Source organism: Rutidosis leptorrhynchoides, chromosome 2 (genome assembly GCF_046630445.1).
Source record: "Rutidosis leptorrhynchoides isolate AG116_Rl617_1_P2 chromosome 2, CSIRO_AGI_Rlap_v1, whole genome shotgun sequence".
NCBI lineage: Eukaryota > Viridiplantae > Streptophyta > Magnoliopsida > Asterales > Asteraceae > Rutidosis > Rutidosis leptorrhynchoides.
In genome coordinates, this window is record NC_092334.1 from 586,443,196 (window position 1) to 586,466,356 (window position 23,161).

The window sequence follows — 23,161 nt, forward strand, 5'->3', positions numbered from 1 at the left end:
CAACAACAGAAAATTTATAGTTATATCAATTTTGATTTAAATCCTTCCCTTACTAAAATACTTATTGATTTCCTAAAATCTTGATTTTAGTTCGCTTTTATATTAACATATTATTATTGGAAATTTTGACAAAATCTGCAAATATTCATCAATTTCTTATATATGACTTACATAAAATGCATCCTCATTCATTTGTTAAGTAAACATACGAAGGATTTTAAACATAATTGGATCAAATAAACATAGTTGAGATAGGTTTTTTTTATCATATATTATCAGCTTATTAATTTTTGAAATCTAAGGTGAATAAAGAAAATCAAAATGATTTATAAAATAATAAAAGTAATCAAACGGGTGTGCATGTGGTGTTGTTTAATTTCAAAACCACGTTTTGGTGTTACAAAAACGTACTTAATCTATCTATCTACATCTATCTATAACTATATAATCTAATAAACCTCTAAAATGATGATGTCATCATTAAACTAAATTACCCTTTACTTTTCATATTGATGATGTCATAATTATATATGAATTTAATTAAAAATAATACAAAATCTTTTATAAAAGGAAATATTAATCTCTCCTAAATTGTAATTTTATTTTTCTAAAAAAATTTAAAAGGAATTAAATATTATTATTAATTATTACGGAGTATTATTATTAAAAATATAAATATAAATATTTAACTTTGAGCGAGCTTTATGTTTGTAACATCAACGACACGTTTCTTAGTCGGAATCCGTGGTTCCACGGGTCAATAAACTAAATGACTTTAACATTTATATTCACTTAATACCTAAAACATATCATTAAACTGTTTCGTTTAAACAAACCCGTGTTTTCACGGGGTCATTTCACTAGTTTTTTTTATTAAAATCCTATAATGATGATGTAATTATTAGGCTAATTCCTTTGTTAAAAAATTAAAAAACAAAAAAAATCTAATCATGGTGGGTGATGTCATTACTATAAAAATTTTTCAATTAAAATTAAATATTATTAAATAATTATTATTAACAAATCTTATTAATAATTAATTTAATTATTAAAATTAAATAATTTTGAATTATTTCAATTAATTATTATGAATTAAGTATGAGAAGGTAAAAAAACTAGACAGAAGAAAATAAATTCTAAATTTATATTTTAATTTACACTTTTTAAAATAAAAATATGGAATTTTTAATATTCATTTTAGGTGTTTGATGAAATGTTCAGCTGACGAGTTTCTTAGTCAGACTCTGTGGTTCCACTGGTCATTAAACTAAATGACTTCACTAAGCAGAAGAAAGAAATTAACCTTGTTCAATAAATTTGTCAACTTTTCGATGATCGCAATTAACTTATGTCTTCAATTTCGTACAGCTAGTATTAACTTAATTAGAGTGACGTATATATAATCATAACATCGACTTGGACAAGCTTAAAGCTAGCTATAATATACAACACTAATGATTTAGGGTTTAGGGTCATTAATTTGTTTATGGTTTATGTAACAACCCAACCCAATATCCAACCAAAAACAGCACAACTAAATTTTTTTAATTTTTTTTATATACAGGAGGGTGCGCGGCGCGCAGCCATTCCTATGCCCGGCGTGCACAAGCTGTTTCAGCTTCTGTCCGCTTTTGTCATTTTTCAATTAAAAATCTCCCACTTCCCGACACATTTAGACGAAACGATTTTCACAACACAATATAATACGTAAAACTAACACATTCCAATAATAAAAGAAGTTTTACGATACCGGGCCCACATATGGCCGAAATACGAGTTTCGTACAAAATATAAGTTTCGACCACAAAAGTTTAATTTCCAAACGACACTTCGAACATGGTGTTTGGGGTTAAACTACCCATAACTTGGTCGAACTTCCAAAAGCTAAACTTCCAAAAAGCGTCTCCTATCAAAACAAGCGGGATCACTAATCCAAAAGAACGTCCTTAACCCTTGTCCACACCGGAACCTATAAAAAGGTAAACAACGAGAGGGTAAGCAAAACGCTTAGAGAATGCAATAATTATACACATATATATATAACCTACTTACTTGCAATCACTTACACAATTACCTCATACACGCTAGCATTTAAATTAGCTTACCATCGCAAAGTATAACGCTAAACCTCCGATAACACAAGCTAGCACAACAATAGCATATAACGCGAACAATATAATATGCTACACTACATCACATAACCATGGTTAACCAATCATACAAAGGGAACGATTCTCGCGAATGAACCGTTAGCCACGCAGACGCCACTAGTACGCATCACTAGTCCCTTGGGTGGTATCGCATACCCGAACTTAAAACCCACCCGTCACGTGAAATGTGGTATCACATACCCGAACTTAAAACCCACACTTCACGCCCGCACACACACATACACGATGATGATGAGGTATCGCATACCCGAACTTTAAACCCTCATCCCATGCCAACACAATGTGGTATTGCATACCCGAACTTAAAACCCACATCGCATTTCACACAAGTAAATACATTACATACACATATGGATAATTATTCCACTCACCTCAACGCCTTTTTGGTGAATGATAACTCGAGCTCGCCAACTTCAATATAACGTACCTATTATATTTGCACAAATATCAATCACACATTCAAGTTGGTGAACCAACTCACTCACTACACAAGTGTCATTTTGACCCATAGTGCAAACGTGGCCCCATTTGTACCATTAACTCTAACACTTGGTCGGGTTTACGCCAAAACCCCTAACATTAATTCGATTATGGTCTTAATACACTTTTTCACACAATTTTAGTGCATTTTCATACTCACTAAACAAATTAGGTCACCCAAAACTCCTTTGACTCATTTCAAGGTTAACACACCCATTTTAGGTTATCCACTAGCCCATTTAACACCCATTCACTTAGCCCCACAGTGTGCTAGTGATCAACTAACCAATTAAGACTCACAAACACCAATTTACACTTTGAAACCCTAGGTTAGTTATTATTGAGTCCTCATGACTCAATCTTACCCAAGAACCCTCAAAATCACCATTAATGGTTTTATGTTCATCACTAACCCAAAACCCTAACCCTTAAACAAATTAAAATAAGGAAATCAAGATTAAAGCATACCACTACAACCAAAATGTAGCTAGTGGCTAGATGAACAACTTTAGTACACACACTTTTGCCCGAAATCAACTTCTTCTCCCTTGATTTAAGCTTTCTCTCTCTTAATGAGTTTCTCACACTAAAATTGAATGGGAGAGATGATAAGGTTAGTGGATGTGAACTAAAGACTCCAACCAGACTTTTAGTGGCTTTAAATCCGGCCTCAAGTGAAAAGACCAAAATGCCCCACGTTCCAATTAAATTAAAAACAGAAATCTTGCAACAGCATCAGTGCGCGGCGCGCACACTTACTCTGCGCGGCGCACACAAGGTCCTGGGCAGCCTCTGACCTCTTTTAATTACATACAGCTTCCCACACTCTATGTACCATATTTACACTTCTGTACAATAATTATTCGGGTCTTACAACTCTCCCCCACTTGAATCGGAGCGTGTCCTCGCGATCCAAGCCGCATGACAAGAAGCAAGATATACCAACACAAACTCTTCGGGCTCCCACGTAAACTCGGAACCTTTACTACGACGCCATTGAACTTTATAAGTTCTCACCTCTTTATTCCTCAACCTTTTCACCTTTTCATCGAGTATAGCAATCGGCTCCTCAACATACTCTAACTTGTTGTTTAGCTCAATTTCGTCTATTGGCATCCATGAAGAATCATCCGCAAGACACTTACGGAGATGGAAAACATGAAATGTATTATGGATCCCCGCAAGCTCTTCGGGTAATTTCAAACGATACGCAACTTCACCAACACGAGTTAAAATTTTAAATGGCCCAATAAACCGAGGAGCTAACTTTCCCCGTTTTCGAAACCGAATAATACCCTTCCATGGCGAAACCTTAAGCATCACCATGTCACCTTCTTGGAACTCAATCAGTCGCCTACGTTTATCGGCATACGACTTTTGTCTATCTTGAGCCGCTTTCAAATGAGTCCGAATCATCTCAATCTTACTATTCGTCTCTAAAACCAAATCGGTACTCCCGATTTCCCTTTGTCCCACTTTACCCCAACAAATCGGAGTTCGACACCTACGCCCATAAAGCATCTCGTAAGGTGGCATCCCGATACTAGTATGATAACTATTATTGTACGAGAACTCCACCAATGGTAAGTGCTCATCCCAACTACCCTCGAAATCAATAATACACGCCCGTAACATATCCTCCAATGTTTGATTCTTACGTTCGGTTTGATCGTCCGTTTGAGGATGGTACGCCGTGCTCATTCTCAATTGTGTACCCATATCTTCATGAAACTTATTCCAAAACTGAGATGTGAAACGAGTATCCCGATCCGAAATAATAGATATAGGAACCTCATGTCTCGATATCACCTCCTTGATAAACAACTTTGACAAAGCCTCTGACGATATCGTTTCCCGAATGGGAAGAAACAAAGAACTTTTCGTCAACCGGTCAACTATCACCCAAATCGTATCAAATTGGGTTCTCGCCGTCTTTGGTAACTTTGTAATGAAATCCATGGTAATGTGCTCCCATTTCCATTTCTGGACTTCCAACGGTTGTAACTTACCATACGGCTTTTGGTGCTCGGCCTTAACTTGCAAACACGTGACACATTGTTCAACATACTTTACAACATCACGTTTCATGCCCGACCACCAATACTCTTTCTTAAAATTCTAGATACATCTTCGTTGCGCCCGGATGAATGGAATACTTTGACTTATGTGCTTCATCAAGTAGCACTCGTCGATAATCTCCCATTCTAGGCACCCACACTCTTCCTTGAAAAGACAACAAACTATGCGGACCTAAAGTAATACACTCCGTTTGCCCCACGATTTGTTCCTCATGCTTGTTGTTAACAAAAGCTTCAATTTGAATCTCACCAAGCTTTACAAGAAAATCGTTAGTAATAATAATGCGTAACAATCCTACTCGTATCGCCGGATGTTGACTCTTTCGACTCAACGCATCCGCGACCACATTCGCCTTACCCGGATGATAAAGGATTTCACAATCGTAATCCTTTACCACATCCATCCACCTACATTGACGATAATTCAAATCTCGTTGGTTAAAGAGATGTTTCGAACTCTTATGCTCCGAATAAATCGTACACTTGACACCATACAAGTAGTGGCGCCAAATTTTCAACGCATGCACCACCGCCGCCAAGTCGGATATCTCTTTTCGTGTTCCTTTAATTGTCGAGAGGCATAAGCGATGACCTTACCTCGTTGCATTAGAACACACCCGATCCCATTTAAAGAAGCATCACAATAAACCGTCATGTCTTCTACACCTTCCGGCAACACTAAAACCGGAGCATGACATAACTTCTCTTTCAACAATTGGAAAGCAATTTCTTGCACGTTTTCCCAATTAAATCTTGCGTTCTTCCTTGTCAACTTCGTCAATGAAAAAGCGATCTTAGAAAAGTCTTGGATAAACCGACGATAATAACCGGCCAACCCGAGAAAACTTCGGATTTCCGTAGGCGTAGTCGGTCGTCCCCAACTTTTTACCGTCTCAATCTTCCCCGGATCTACTTGAATACCATCTTTGTTCACAATATGGCCAAGGAATTGAACTTCCCTTATCCAAAATTCACATTTGGAGAAATTTGCATACAACTTCTCCTTCCGCAACGTCTTCAACACACCACGCAAATGATGTTCATGTTCCTTCATACTCTTCAAATAGACAAGTATGTCGTCAATGAACACAATTACCGACTTGTCCAACATAGGTTGGCACACTCAGTTCATAAGATCCATGAATGCCGCTGGTGCATTCGTAAGACCAAAAGGCATAACTACAAACTCAAAATGCCCATAGCGCGTTCGAAAGGCCGTTTTCTCAATATCTTCCTCACGGACCCGCATTTGGTGATTAAGTATGGCGAATATAGGTTGTTTAAGAATCGACAATCGTTGGCAAAAGGAAGCCTGAAAGAAAGTTCAATAAAAATGATGACTTTTGGCTGGTACAACCACTTGATTGTGATAGCCGGACCGTAAGTCAATTTTAGAAAAATAAGTCGCGCCTTGGAGTTGATCAAACAAATCGTCAATCCGAGGCAATGGATAACGATTCTTGATCGTCACTTTATTCAACTCTCGATAATCGATGCACATTCACATACTACCATCTTTCTTCTTCACGAATAAAACCGGAGCGCCCTATGGCGAAGCACTCGGTCGGATGAAACCCTTTTCAAGCAAATCTTGGGTTTGATTTAACAACTCTTGCATCTCCATTGGTGCTAAACGATAAGGAGTTTTAGCAATGAGAGTAGCACCCGGAACCAACTCGATGCGAAATTCAACTTGTCTTTTCGTCGGTACACCCGGTAATTCATCCAAAAAAACGTCTTCGAATTCACTAACCACCGGAATTTCACGAATGGATGGTGGCTCTTCACGAGTATCAACTACATGAGCAAGAAAAGCCATGCCACCACTAATAAGAAAACGACGTGTCCGTGCATAAGTGCATAATGGCACAAGTCTTCTCCGTCTCTCGCCATGAATAATTAACTCTCCCCCACTTGGGGTCTTCACACGAATAGATTTTTCATGGCATGCAATATCGGCCCTATAACGATCGAGCCAATCCATACCAACGACAATATCGAATTCACTCAATGTCATCGGGATAAGATCAATTTTAAACGTTTCGGTACCAAACACAATATCACAATCATTACAAACATCAACCCCTAGCACCGTCTTACCATCCGCTATTTCAACTTCTACCGGATGACTTAACTTAGCTAGCGGTTTATCAAGCTTAGACACAAATCTTGAAGAAACAAACGATAAATTAGCACCGCTATCAAATAGGATCCTTGCCAGATTAGAGTTAACCATGAAAGTACCTGAGACAACTTCATTGGATTGTTTAGCTTCATCATTGGTCATCAAGTAGTTGCGACCCCTAGCCGTATCCGCCGCTTTCTCTAACATTTTCACTTGATCACAATACAAATCGAGACACTTCGACTTTCGGTGTCCTTGCTTTTGGCAATTAAAACATGTGAGCATGTTCATAACCGGCTTTAGGCATTCACGCGAGATGTGACCCTTTTGCCCACAATTATAGCAATTAGAGAGAAAACTTCCGAAACCACTCCTCTTAACGCTATTTACACTTTCGGAGACCTTCTCTCTCTTCTTGCTTGAAAAGTTCGATTGACTCAAACCTTCGAATTTTCTCTTAGAAAAAGAGAAATCACTTCTTTTTGGAACCTTCGGCTCGAAACCCCGGGCTAACTCAAACAATTCATCAAAAGACTTAGTCATTCCCCGACTAATCTTACGCTTCAACTCATCGCTTAGTGTATGATAAAAATCTAGCATCAACATTCGGTCATCACCTACATACTCCGAACAAAAACGAGTCTTTGACAAGAAGGTAGACTTGAGAGTAACCAAGTCCATCGAACCTTGTCGCAAATCGCGCAACTCATCCCGGATTTTGTTAAGGTCGGATGGAGTCTGATATTCATCAAAGAACTCCTTTTTAAACTCATCCCATGTCAAGCTCATACATTGCTCTTCACCATACAAATTAATCTTATCGTCCCACCACAAATTAGCCTCTTCACGCAACATACTAGAACCGTATCTCGTTTTCTTCTCGGGAGGACATTCGGTGGTACGGAAAGCCCCCTCGATGTCGGAGATCCAACATGTGCTTTTCAACGGATCTCTCACCTCATTGAACATAGGAGGTTGAGCATCCTTGGAAATTTTGTAATGGAAGTCCCGCCTTCCATGCACACCATTACCATTACCCCCTTCGCCCCGAGGATAAATGTTTCTAGCTTCTAATGCCTCTTTGATCGTGGCATTCATTCGCTCATTGATTAACTCGGTTACTTGCCCATCAACCGATTCTTGGAAAACCTTTCAGGCATCCTCAAGAAATTCCGCTCTTTGCTTTTTAATGATGGCCTCAACCTTGGCTGTGAATTCGGAGTCCTCGCTCGGGCCTCCGTCCTTGGGGTCGTGTCCCTTTCTCATCTTCATTCTATAAAACGAAATAGGTTAAACAACGAAACGATAACACATGACACATACATACCACACCGCCCCATCTTGCTCAACAATCATAGTACATCGCTTACTTGATACGACTTGGACCCGTAACAATGGTAGCTAATCATTGTTACGCGAGCACGTCGCATTAATCTTGCTAATACAACGTCTATCTCGCTTGATGATTGCAAACACAACACAAAACAATTAGTGCAAGGTTAGCTCACATAAACTTAAGCACTAACCAATTCCCAGTCCGACCCGTCTCCTACAAGTCCCGCATAATACGCATACACAATAAAGTCTAAGTCTAGGCACCTATCTCAAGTCGCCTAAATCCCTTAGACCATGCTCTGATACCACTTATATACAGGAGGGTGCGCGGCGCGCAGCCCTTCCTGTGCGAGGCGCGCACAAGCTGTTTCAGCTTCGGTCCGGTTTTGTCATTTTTCAGTTAAAGATCTCCCACTTCCCGACACATTTAGACGAAACGCTTTACACAACACAATATAATACGTAAAACTAACACATTCGAATAATAAAAGAAGTTTTACGATACCGGGCCCACATATGGCCGAAATATGAATTTCGTACAAAATATAAGTTTCGACCACAAAAGTTTAATTTTCAAACGACACTTCGAGCATGGTGTTTGGGGTTAAACTACCCATAACTTGGTCGAACTTCCAAAAGCTAAACTTCCAAAAAGCGTCTCCTATCAAAACAAGCGGGATCACTAATCCAAAAGAACGCCCTTACCCTTGTCCACACCGGAACCTATAAAAAGGTAAACAACGAGAGGGTAAGCAAAACGCTAAGTGAATGCAATAATTATACACATACATATATAACCTACTTACTTGCAATCACTTACACAATTACCTCATACACGCTAGCATTTAAATTAGCATACCATCGCAAAGTATAACGCTAAACCTCTGATAACACAAGCTAGCACAACAATAGCATATAACGCGAACAATATAATATGCTACACTACATCACATAACCATGATTAACCAATCATATAAAGGGAACGATTCTCGCGAATGAACCGTTAGCCACGCAGACGCCACTAGTATGCATCACTAGTCCCTTGGGTGGTATTGCATACCCGAACTTAAAACCCACCCGTCACGTGAAATGTGGTATCGCATACCCGAACTTAAAACCCACATTTCACGCCCGCACACACACGATGATGATGAGGTATTGCATACCCGAACTTTAAACCCTCATCCCATGCCAACACGATGTGGTATCGCATACCCGAACTTAAAACCCACATCGCATTTCACACAAGTAAATACATTACATACACACATGTATAATTATTCCACTCACCTCAACGCCTTTTTGGTGAATGATAACTCGAGCTCGCCAACTTCAATATAACGTACCTATTATATTTGCACAAACATCAATCACACATTCAAGTTGGTGAACCAACTCACTCACCACACAAGTATCATTTTGACCCATAGTGCAAACGTGACCTATTTGTACCATTAACTCTAACACTTGGTCGGGTTTTCGCCAAAACCCCTAACATTAATTCGATTATGGTCTTAATACACTTTTTCACACAAGTTTAGTACATTTTCATACTCACTAGACAAATTAGGTCACCCAAAACTCCTTTGACTCATTTCAAGGTTAACACACCCACTTTAGGTTATCCACTAGCCCACTTAACACCCATTCACTTAACCCTAAAGTATGCTAGTGATCAACTAACTTATTATGAAACGACTCGTCCATATTACTATAAACATGGTACGTTATTCATTGGTCTCATAGCGAGGTATTTGACCTCTATATGATACGTTTTAAAAAATATTGCATTCGTTTCATAAAAAGCACATTATTATTATACATAATGCATGTTTTAAACAAGTGGGCGATTATTTAAGAAATAATCCCCATAATTCATCGGTTTTCAAATACTACACACGTGACATAATAGTCGAATATAATACATGACAAAGGTTTTATTGAATGCAACACTTCATTTAAACAAAAGCATGAGACTTCATGCACAGCTTGCTCAGATAATACAACAGCGAAAGACTTTCTTAAGGACCTGAGAATAAACATGCTTAAACAGTCAACACAAAGGTTGGTGAGATATATAGGTTTAAAGCTAGCATCGATATAAATATAGACCACAAGATTTCATAGTTAAAAATATTTCAATAAAGATATTCTATAAGTTGTTGAGCGCTTCGGTAACCATACTTAACCATTAATGTGGCATATTTCCTTTATGATGAAATCTCCCTACATTGTACCAAGTGTAGTAAAAATGAAGTACTATGCAACCGTTTACGATACTAGAGCGATTAGCCCGGTTGGGGTTGTCAAACCCGATAGATCTATCAATAGGATTCGCGCTTACATGTTCTTACAATATGTAAATATTAGTTACCAAGCTATTAGGGAAGATATGCAAGGTGGTACGACTCAACGTAGAATATATTTCAAGTACTTGTGTCCATGGTGTAAAACATAAAATGCATGTATTCTCATCCCAAAATATTTTTAGAGTTTAAAAATGGGACTATATACTCACGGTAGTAAAAGTATATTAATAATAAGTTTTCAACTTATTAAAAATATGGTCGTCGTCCTTGGATTCACGAACCTGTAACAAATATATATGTATATCAAAATGTAATACAACTATTATTCATATCAAATCTTCAATCACATGTGATTGTTTAAGTTCATATTTTCAATCACGTGTGATTGTTTAAGTTGTCAAGTTAGCAGTCCAACGTTAGTAGTCCACAATTAGTAGTCCACAGTTAGTAGTCAACAGTTAGTAGTACATAGTATACACGTGTTGTATAAGACTCAATCATGACCTACAATACCGCTATTGTAGTTACACGTATTGTGTATGTAGTGTCTTTTGATTTATCCGACGTATTGTTTAACCATGACATGTTAGAATACATGTATAATACAAGAAAAGTTAGCTAGGATATGGTTAGTATAGATTTTAATGAATTAATCCCGTAATCAAATTATCCATTTCTAACCAATATTGTTTTGCCCATAATTTCTTCGATATAAATCCATTTTGAGTGAATCAAATTGCTATGGTTTCATAACAAACTGTAATTTGTGAAACTAAACTGAAAAAGTGGTGGTTTATAGTCGGAGTTACAAGTTATAATCCATATTTGAAAGACGTAGTCATTTCCGTCGAAAGAACGACATCTTGATGACCATTTTGAAAAGCATACTTCAATTTTGAGTTTAACCATGATTTTTGGATATAGTATCATGTTCATATGAAATATCATTTTCCTAGAAGAACAACTTTTAAATCAAGGATTATGATAGTTTTTAATTATCCAACCCAAAACAGTCCCCGGTTTTACTACGACGGCCTATGTCCGGTTTTACGGTGTTCTTCGTGTTTTCAAGTTTTAACTCATTAAGTTAGTATATCATATAGATATAAAACATGTGTTAAGTTGTTTTAAAAGTCAAGTTAGAAGGATTAACTTTGTTTGCGAACAAGTTTAGAATTAACTAAACTATGTTCTAGTTTATAAACTAAAAGAGTTAGATAGTTATAAACATATGAATTGAACAAGAGTTGAAGTAGAGTTTTTACCTCAAGTTTAGAATGTAAAGTTGCTGGAAAGAAGTAGTAGAACAAAACTTGAGAGAGTTCTTGCAAGTGTGTGTGATGATTGGGAGTAAAATTTGGAAAATGAATGTGTAAAAATGAGTTTGAAATGGTGCTTATTTATAGGCTTGAAAATTTGGTTTTTAGTGAAAATATCTAAAATATGTTAAAATGTATTAAGTCATGGATGACATATTAAATTGATTAGGTCATGGATGACATATTACACAAATAATTGCAGATTTCTATTGGAATATACCAATAGTAAATACTTCTAGAAGCTGTGTATAATAGGGGTAAAAATACCGTATGAATGCGAGTAGAATTCTTGAGGAAATTGAACAGAAATACGAGTATAGCTATCCTTTATATGTATTGGTATATTATAAAGTGTATTCAATACTTGTAAGGATGTATTTACACTCGTAATACATTATATGTAAATACATTTTAACATAAGTTAATTACGTCGTTTAAATAGTAACATATATATTGTTCAAAAACTCTTTAAATTAGTAGTATGAAAATATATATATAATACTTTGTTAATATACTTAATGAGATATTTAATTATCATATTTTCAAGTTAAATCTATATATATATATATATATATATATATATATATATATATATATATATATATATATATATACATATATATATATATACACATATACATATATATATATATATAATTAATACAAGTTATGACGTTCGTAAATCGTAAGAATAAAAGGGTGGTCAACTGCTTATGTAAAATTCTTTTCGGAGGTTCAAGACTTATTAAAATTCATTGCTTATTAAGTCAAAATTATTAAATCATGTAAATAGTATAATCAAGTAGTCGAAAAAATCCGGGTCATCACAAATTAAGACTCACAAATACCAATTTACACTTTGAAACCCTAGGTTAGTTATTATTGAGTCCTCATGACTCAATCTTACCCAAGAACCCTCAAAATCACCATTAATGGGTTTTATGTTCATCACTAACCCAAAACCCTAACCCTTAAACAAATTAAAATAAGGAAATCAAGATTAAAGCTTACCACCACAACCAAAATGTAGCTAGTGGCTAGATGAACAACTTTAGTACACGCACTTTTGCCAGAAATCAACTTCTTCTCCCTTGATTTAAGCTTTCTCTCTCTTAATGAGTTTCTCACTCTAAGGTTGGTGGATGTGAACTAAAGACTCCAACCAGACTTTTAGTGGCTTTAAATCCGGCCTCAAGTGAAAAGACTAAAATGCTCCACGTTCCAATTAAATTAAAAACAGAAATCTGTCAACAGCATCAGTGCATGGCGCTCACACTTACCCTGCGCGGTGCGCACAAGGGCCTGGGCAGCCTCTGACCTCTGTTTAATTACATACAGCTTCCCACACTCTATGTACCCTATTTACACTTATGTACAATAATTATTCGGGTCTTATAGTTTAATGTAATGTTTAGGGTATATATATATATATATATATATATATATATATATATATATATATATATATATGCATGGTCTAATTAATATTGTACGTTCATGCTAATTAGGGATTAGGGTGCGTGTAGGGTGTGGGGTATATGCGGGTTTAGGGTTTAGGGTTCACGGTTTAGGGTTTAGGTATAGGTCGGGTTTGGGGTATATATATAGGGTTTAGGCTGGTACTTTAGGGTAGGGTTTAGGCGGGTATAAATGTTCACATGCTCACAACATACCTGCACGTACTATACATACATACGAGAAATTATATATATCTAATATTTATATGGCTGGTTAGATATTATATATATGTTTTTTAAATTTTTTTTGGTTAAATTTTAATTACTATCCGGCCATTAACATTTACATGTGAATTGAATCAAGTCGATCACGTGGTGTCACCAATTGAAATTAAATGGTTCTCGCAGTTTTCGCCATTAATTTAATTGTATGGTTCTTGTTTAAACTTTTGGCTAGGGATTGGGTTTATGGTTTAGTGTTTGGGGTTTAAGGTTTATGGTTTAATGACTAGGGTACGTAATTTAGGGTTAAGGGTTTAGGGTTTGGGGTAGGGTTTATGTTTTAGGGTTTAACTCGGGTTTAGGGTTTAGGGTGTAGGGTGTATGGTTTAGGGTTTAGGGTTTATAGGTTTATTGTGAATAGAGAGAGGGAGGAATTTCTCTACTCTAGCTTGTGAGTGTTTCACTCGGGGTAGAGAAATGATTTCTCTTTATTCTAGGATATGATATAGGTATAGTAGGATCGTCTACGTCTCACCTCCCTCATACCTCACACATGTGATATTGGCCGGGTTTATGGTTTAATGACTAGGGTACGTAATTTAGGGTTTAGGGTTTGGGGTAGGTTTATGGTTTAGGGTTTAAGTCAGGTTTAGGGTTTAGTGTGTAGGGTTTAGGGTGTAGGGTGTACGGTTTAGGGTTTAAGGTTTAGGGTTTATAGGTTTATTGTGAATAGAGAGAGGGAGGAATTTCTCTACTCTAGCTAGCTTGTGAGTGTTTCACTCGGGGTAGAGAAATGATTTCTCTTTATTCTAGGATATGATAGAGGTAAGATTATCTACGTCTGACCTCCCCCATACCTCACACATGTGATATTGGGTATGTTTGTTTGTTGTTGTTGTTGTTGTTGGTTTAGTACTGTTTAGGGTTTAGGGTTTAGTGTCATCGACCCATCGTAATGATGATCGAGGATGAGCTTGCTTATCGGGCGAACTTAATACTATATGGTATATCACCTAACAAGCTATTCAAGCAGTTTAGAACTTGACGGATGATATGATAAGACATATGAACTCAATCGATCATGCGATCGCAATTATAATATACCATTGATTGAAGCTGAGGTAGTGAACGCTCTAATTAAAGGCTTATCGGGTGTTCGATGATCTTAATAATGTTGATTCATATATTGATCTTAATGAACTGTACTTACGTTAAACAAATTAACATATATGATAAACGATGTTCAATTAGGATCAATATTATTATAGACGATGTTCGTTTAGGTTAACGGCCAACATGAACTTGTAAATATGTTGGCGTTCTTTTGAAGATTAGTATTTCCTTTTATAAAAGATTTCGTATTATTTTTTTAATAAATTTAATATAAAATAATGACATCATCAAAGATGTTTTAAAATTTTTCTTTTTTATTTTGAATTATTTTTATGCTAAGAAAATGTTTATTTATAACATCATCATTTTAGAGATTTAATATTAAAAATAAATAAATTAAATTAAATAAATAGGTGGATACGTATTATTTATTTAAATTATACGGAGTATATGTAAGTAAATATGTAACTAGATAGAGAAGTTATCCTCAATTAATTTTTACCAAAATTACCCTCTCAAACATTACCGCCAATATCACGGATTTCGGAGCCAAAATTTTAAGCTGATCCAAATGTTTTCATTCAAAAATTTTGGTAAATTCAAAAAATTCAGGGTTGATCCTGCCACACAGTTTTGATCCATCCACACCAAAACAATATAAATTACCTATTTTACCCTTATAAATAGTATATTGACTAAATAGTAGTTTAAGGGTAAAATAGGAAGTTTGGATTAATTTGGTGTGGATGGATCAAATGCTAATGTGTAAAGATCACCTCCCAAAAATTGAAGGCGCCAAATCAAATTGGGGTAGCTAAAAGGTTTCTGAACAACACACTTATCTCTTTTTTGACCAAAGAAACTCAAGCTATCTCTTTTTTCACCAAAGAACACAGTACAGGTACCTATCTTGTCTATTATTAACGATTCTTTTAGATTGTTTATAACATTGTTGCTAACTACTCCATATATAAAATTGTTTATAACTCTGTTGCGTTAAATGAATAGATGTTCTTCATATAAGAAGTTTTCTAATGAGAATGTTGTCTTTAACAAATTCGGCCATGCTTTGATTAATTTTGCATTTAAAATAGTCAACTACTCTGTAGAATTAACTTCCAATAACAAGCATTTTAAATAAAAACAGCCATAAACTTGAATTAACTTCCAAGCAATCTTAAATATTTTTGATCATAAGACGATGAAAAGATGCAACTCCGTATTATGTGTGGATTATGGACCATCCAAAATGCGTATTATGCTTGCTTTATTAATTTTTATTTTTATGTAGCTAAAAGGTTTATAAATATACAAGTATTTTATGTTAAATGATTACATGTTATTCATATAATTGCTGAGTACGTATTGTTCGTTACATTCTTTTAGATTATGTCAATGGAAGGAAACAAGAACTCTTGCCAGCTTAGATCCGGTAAACAGGTTGAGGCTACTGTGACTCAAAACACCAAGAAAAGCAAAAGCAAACAGTTCCATGCTCCCAATACAATGAGAAAAGCGAGTTTAACAAATATAAGAGTTTATGTTACTCCTGATAACTCTAAAGAGTTATACGCAAAATCCAAGGGCCAAACAAGTGATACGAGGCCGAGGGTTAAAAAAAGTGAAGCTCCAGATGGAATAAGAGTCAGTCATGGTGAGTTCATATTAACTATTTCATTACTCTGTACACATATCATGTATTATTTATGAAGGTATTAGCAGGGTTGCGGATGTATGGAATTTAGATGTGTTTGGTGATAGATTTCCCATTAAACCTTAATCTGTGGTGTATTAGTTGCTTTTGCTATATCGGGCTTGTTTTTTGTTGTATGTTTCTGTTGGGTTTAGGCAATCTTCAGCCCATTTATTATGCTTGTTGGGCTTAGCCTATTATACTTAGCTAGGGTATTTGGCTATATATGGCTTCTCTTCATGTACTGATAATTCATTCACAATATATAATAATACATGTATTGATTACATTAATGTAACCATATGTTATTGTATTCGTCCTTATGGATTAGGACGGGTCACTTCAATGTTCTTTAAATAACAAGGATCAAGATTCTTGGAAGTGGGAATTGGCTACAAATGGATTATTTGTGGTGAAAATGTTAGAAAGTAAAAGAAAAGGAAAATTACCTTAAAAATGAAAGCATCTTTGGATCAGAAGAAAGTTATCTTCATCACCTCCATTTATAGACGATCACATGGTTCCAACAACTACAAATGGCTACAAATACAACATATTTCCTTTATATTTGATAGTGGTCCCAAAGTGTTATTGGAACCATATTAGAATAGGAATTACATGTTATATCATTTGTATATAAAAAGACATCCATAGCAATTGTAGAAGCACCAAATCAGTTGTAATAACTGATCAATACTCTTTCAACTTAATTAACATCACTTTATAATTTATTTCAATTGATTACATGGTATCATGAACTTTGGTGTTGATCATGGATCATAAAATACTTAGCTTCAATCATTTACAGACATTAAGCTGCCATGTCAAATAATGACGGTAGATCAGAAATACAAAAGCAGAGATTTAGCTTCTTGAACCAAGCCGCCATGTCTAAAGAAGACGGTAGCTCGATTACTTATCGTGATGCTCTATGCCAACGAACCCTTGGAACAAGGCCAAACAAAATACTGTTACAAGAGGGGGCAACAGACTTTCAACTATCAAAAAAAAAATCACTGTCTTAAATCACCACGAGCCACCAATGCTAAAATGCACACATTGTGGTAAGTTAAACACATTAAAAATAACTGTTTTGAGATTATTGGTTACCCCGAATGGTGGAGCAACTGGAAACGTGGTAGAATGATGAACATGTTAGTAATTTAGTGTAATTGAGGGATGTGGTTGTTTCACTTGGAAATGGGTTAGGAGGTACGGAATGTACACCCATCTAGTGAAAGACTTCCCGGACCCAAAAGCGATTTCGTAAATGTCTTAACGTTATTGACAGTTACACAATTCATTATTAATGGCATTAGATTAATCTTGTGATTAAGTTTGTAACCTATTTTGTTTAAGATTAATTAATGTGGATTGATGACAACTAAATTAATCTTTAACGTATAATGCTTAAGTGAGATTAATGCCATAGTAAGTTAGCATAATGAATGAGTCATGTAAATATCCATCTTACGGTTTCATGACTAGTATATCAATCGCTTCGAATAATTATGAAATGTATTTATGAGTGTTTAATTGGCCATTATGTCTCATAATGTATTTCATATTCTTGGGTGCCTATATAAGGAAAAACAGTTTTCATGAGAAAGATCAAGAAAACCACCTAATACTCTCTAGCGAACGGGTTTTAACTTTGTGCCAAAAGTTAGAACATAATCTATGTCTTATCCCAAAGTGATATTCGTGTAACCCCGACAATAAGGGTCGAATAATTACTTTCGAAAAGTGATACCACGATTCAGTGATATATCCGGTCATCGATTATTTTACCCTACACGAACGTTTTAAAACCTCCAACAATCGAAAGTAATTATTTTGATATAATCGATGGCGGCTACGAAGAAGCACATGATGACTAATTTCTCCAAACTTGATAAGTTTGAAGGAATTGAATTTAGGAGATGGCAGAAGAAGATGCACTTTCTTCTCACTAGCATGAGAGTGTCATATGTTCTGACTTCTACTATTCCTGAAGATCATGGTGATGAGGCTACTGTTGAACAAATTAGACAAAGGAGCAAGTGGGAGAACGATGACTATATCCCTAGAGGTTTAATCCTCAATGGTATGGCTGATTCTCTTTTTGATATTTATCAAAATGTTAATTTTGCTAAAGAACTATGGGACATGTTGGAAACTAAGTATAAGTCTGAGGATGCTTCTAGTAAAAAGTACTTGGTGAGTAATTTTAATAATTACAAGATGGTCGATTCTAGACCGGTCCTAGAACAATACAATGAGCTCATTCATATACTTGGTCAGTTCACACAACATAAGATGAACATGGATGAGTCTATTCAAGTCTCATGCATCATTGATAAACTACCTCCTTCTTGGAAAGAATTTAAACATACTTTGAAACATAAGAAGGAGGAGTTAACTCTCGTTGAGTTAGGCAGTCATCTGCGTATTGAGGAAGCCTTCAGGTTGCAGGATAATGACAGGCCAAAAAGCAACGAAGTTGCTGGTACGTCTGTTGTCAATATGGTGGAACATAAAAAGTTCACTGGTAATAATGACAAAAAGGGCAAATGTAAACATCGAGGTAATAATAAAGTTGATCCTAATAAGAAGTCTAAATTGACTTGTTGAAAGTGTGGTAAAACTGGACACTTGAAGAGGGATTGCAAGGTTATTTTTGGCACTAACAATGCTAAGGGATCTAGCACAAATGGTTCGGGCAATGGTTCGAACAACCAAGCCCCGAAAGGTCAGAATATATTTGATAATTCAATTGAGAATTATTATGTTTCGTATATATCCAAGATTTGTTTTTTGCAGGATGATGATGTTGCGTGGTGGGTTGACTCGAGAGCTACTAATCATGTATGCAAGGATAGATTTTGGTTCAAGACTTTCGAGTCGGTGACTGATGGATCAATTCTTCATATAGGAAACGAGTCAACAGCCTCTATTCATGGACGTGGTTATGTGGATTTAAGTTTTAGTTATGGAGAGAATGTTTCTTTGTTTAATGTTTTGCATGTACCACAAATTAGAAAAAATTTGGTTTTAAGTAGTATGTTGAATAATTGTGGTTACAAGCAAGTTATTGAATCTGACAAGTTTGTTTTATCTAAACATGATTTATTTATTGGATTTGGTTATTTGAGTAATGGAATGCTTAGACTAAACATTGAACATGTAAGTGTTGATATTGCTTGTATGTCTACTACTAGCATAAATAATTCTATTCTTTGGCATGCTAGACTAGGACATGTACACTTTAAACGAATGATTGATATGTCTAAAGATGGTTTAAAACCAGCCTTTGATATAAACAATGAAAAGTGTAAAACTTGTATGCTGACAAAAATCACTAAGAAACCATTTCAAAATGTACATCGTGATACTGAAATTTTGGAATTAGTACATAGTGACTTATGCGATTTGCATGCTACTCCTACTTTAGGGAACAAGAAATATTTTATGACATTTATTGATGATGCTTCTAGATTTTGTTATGTATATTTATTACATACTAAGGATGAAGCATTAGATAAATTCAAAATATTTAAAACTGAAGTAGAATTGCAACAAAAAGCTTTGATTAAAAGACTTAGAACGGATAGAGGAGGTGAATACACTGACCAAACTTATTTCCAATCCGTTGGTATTATCCATGAGACCACAGCTCCTTATACACCACAACATATGGTATATCTGAGAGGAAGAATAGGGTCCTCAAAGAGATGGTTAATTCCATGCTATCTTATTCGGGTTTAAGTGAGGGATTTTGGGGAGAAGCTATGTTAACAGCTTGTTATTTGCTTAATAGAGTTCCTAACAAAAGGAACAAGATTACACCTTATGAACTTTGGAACAAAAGAAAACTTAACTTGAATTATCTTCAGGTATGGGGTTGTAGGGCTGTTGTAAGACTGCCTGATCCTAAGAAGAAAAGTTTGGGTGAAAGAGGTATGGATTGCATATTTATTGGATATGTTGAACATTCCAAGGCGTATAGCTTCTATGTTATAGAGCCTAATGACTTTGTCTCAATCAATTCTGTGATTGAATCAAGAGATGCAATCTTTGATGAAAACAGATTTTCATCTATACCTAGACCAAAGGATATGATTTCAAGTAACAATGGAATCAATGATGATTGTAATGATGAAGTCTCTGAAAAGGCTGTTGATCAGTCACTTGAGATTCGAAAAAGAAAAAGGAAAGGGAAAACTAAATCATTTGGACCAGATTTTCAGTTATACTTAATTGAAGGTTCCAGGGATGATGTTTCTACCCAATATTCATATTGCTTCAATGTTGAGGATGATCCTAAAACATTTGATGAGGCAATGAGGTCTCGAGATGCTGCATTCTAGAAGGAGGCAATTAATGATGAGATGGATTCCATCATAGGCAATAACACTTAGGTGTTAGCTGATCTACCTCCTGGTTGCAAACCGTTAGGTTGTAAATGGATCTTCAAAAAGAAGATGAAGGTTGATGGAACTATTGAAAAGTTCAAAGCAAGGTTAGTCATTCAAGGCTTTAGACAAAAGTCTGGAATTGACTAGTTTGATACTTATGATCCAGTGGCGCGTATCACTACCATACGACTGTTGATCGCATTATCTGCAATTCACAATCTGGTTGTTCACCAGATGGATGTGAAGACAGCATTCTTGAATGGTGATTTGGATAGGGAAGTGTATATGAACCAAACTCAGGGTTTTGTCATGCCAGGTAATGAAAGCAATGTGTGTAAAGTAGTGAAGTCCTTATATGGATTGAAACAAGCACCTAAGCAATGACATCAAAAGTTTGACGAAGTAGTTTTATCTAGTGGTTATAGATTAAACCAAAGAGATAAATGTGTATATAGCAAATTTAATGATTCTGGTAAAGGAGTTATAATTTGTCTATATGTTAATGACATGTTAATCTTTGGGACTGACAAAAGTCAGGTTGATTTAACAAAAGAACTTTTGTCATCAAAGTTCTCCATGAAAGATATGGGGGAGGCTGACGTTATCCTTGGCATTAGGATCAAACGTGAAAGTAAAGGAATTTCAATTTCTCAATCTCATTATATTGAGAAGGTGTTGAGAAAGTTCAATTGCTTTGATTGTACTCTTGTGAGTACACATGTGGATCTAAGTGAGAAGCTTATGCCTAACCAATGTGAAGCTGTATCACAACTTGAGTATTATCAAGTGATTGGTTGTTTGATGTATACCATGACTTCTACAAGGCCGGATATTGCTTTTGATGTGGGAAAATTGAGTAGATATACTAGTAATCCTAGTACTCATCACTGACAAGCAATTAGACGGGTACTGAAGTATTTGAAGAAAACTATGGACTATAGTTTATCTTATAGTGGGTTTCCTCGGTAATAGAAGGATACACTGATGCTAGTTGGATAACCAATGCTGAAGATCATTCTTCAACAAGTGGTTGGGTGTTTTTGCTTGGGGGAGGTGCCATTTCATGGGCTTCTAAGAAGTGGACATGTATTACCAACTCAACGATGGAGTCAGAGTTTGTTGCTTTAGCTGCTGCTGGTAAAGAGGCAGAATGGCTTAGAAACTTTATCCATGAGATACCATTATGGCCTATTGCACCCATGTCTATCCATTGTGATAGTGCTGCTACATTGGCAAAGGCTTATAGCCATATGTACAATGAAAAGTCTAGACACTTAGGTGTCAGACATAGCATGATTCGTGAACTCATCACGAATGGGGTAATTTCTATAGTGTTTGTGAGGTCACAACAGAATTTAGCTGATTACTTGACGAAGAGATTGGCAAGAGACTTAGTTGACAAATCCATGGTGGGGATGGGTTTAAAGTCCACATAAATTTTTGATAATAAGATACCCAATTCCCTTCTGATGAAAATCAGAAGCTGAATTCAATGTGGAAGGCTTATACTTACAAAATTTGGAGTACATAAATTTTGTACATCCTAAGGTAAAGTGTGTACTCAGACCAGCTGAAGGAAGGTTGAAGTTTATCTTATAGTTCATTTGAAAAAGTGTAAGAGCTGGTGCATGACTGAAGTGAACTACCTATGTGAATGTGAAGTTTTGCCGCTTCAACATAGCTTGGACTTTTGCTGTGAATACATTTATGAATGGATATGGACACATGGCTTGTAAAGTGTCAGGATAGCTTTAGAGTATTTGAAAACTTATGTGTATGTTATTTTCAGGTATTCAAATGGGTTGAAGGGTTCAATTCTTAGAACACCCTGATTTTCGAATATTTGGAATGTGTAATGTACTAATGTGAAAATTCAATCTTTAAGATATTTTTATTTATGCATGAGTTTTGTTTTAATTGTTTATTTCTCATGTGACGAATTGCACTAAATTGGGGAGGATTGTTGGTAATTTAGTGTAATTGAGGGATGTGGTTGTTTCACTTAGAAATGGGTTAGGAGGTACGGAATGTACACCCATCTAGTGAAAGACTTCCCGGACCCAAAAGCGATTTCGTAAATGTCTTAACGTTATTGACAGTTACATAATTCATTATTAATGGCATTAGATTAATCTTGTGATTAAGTTTGTAACCTATTTTGTTTAAGATTAATTAATGTGGATTGATGACAACTAAATTAATCTTTAACGTATAATGCTTAAGTGAGATTAATGCCATAGTAAGTTAGCATAATGAATGAGTCATGTAAATATCCATCTTACGGTTTCATGACTAGTATATCAATCGCTTCGAATAATTATGAAACGTATTTATGAGTGTTTAATTGGCCATTATGTCTCATAATGTATTTCATATTCTTGGGTGCCTATATAAGGAAAAACAGTTTTCATGAGAAAGAACAAGAAAACCACCTAATACTCTATAGCGAACGGGTTTTAACT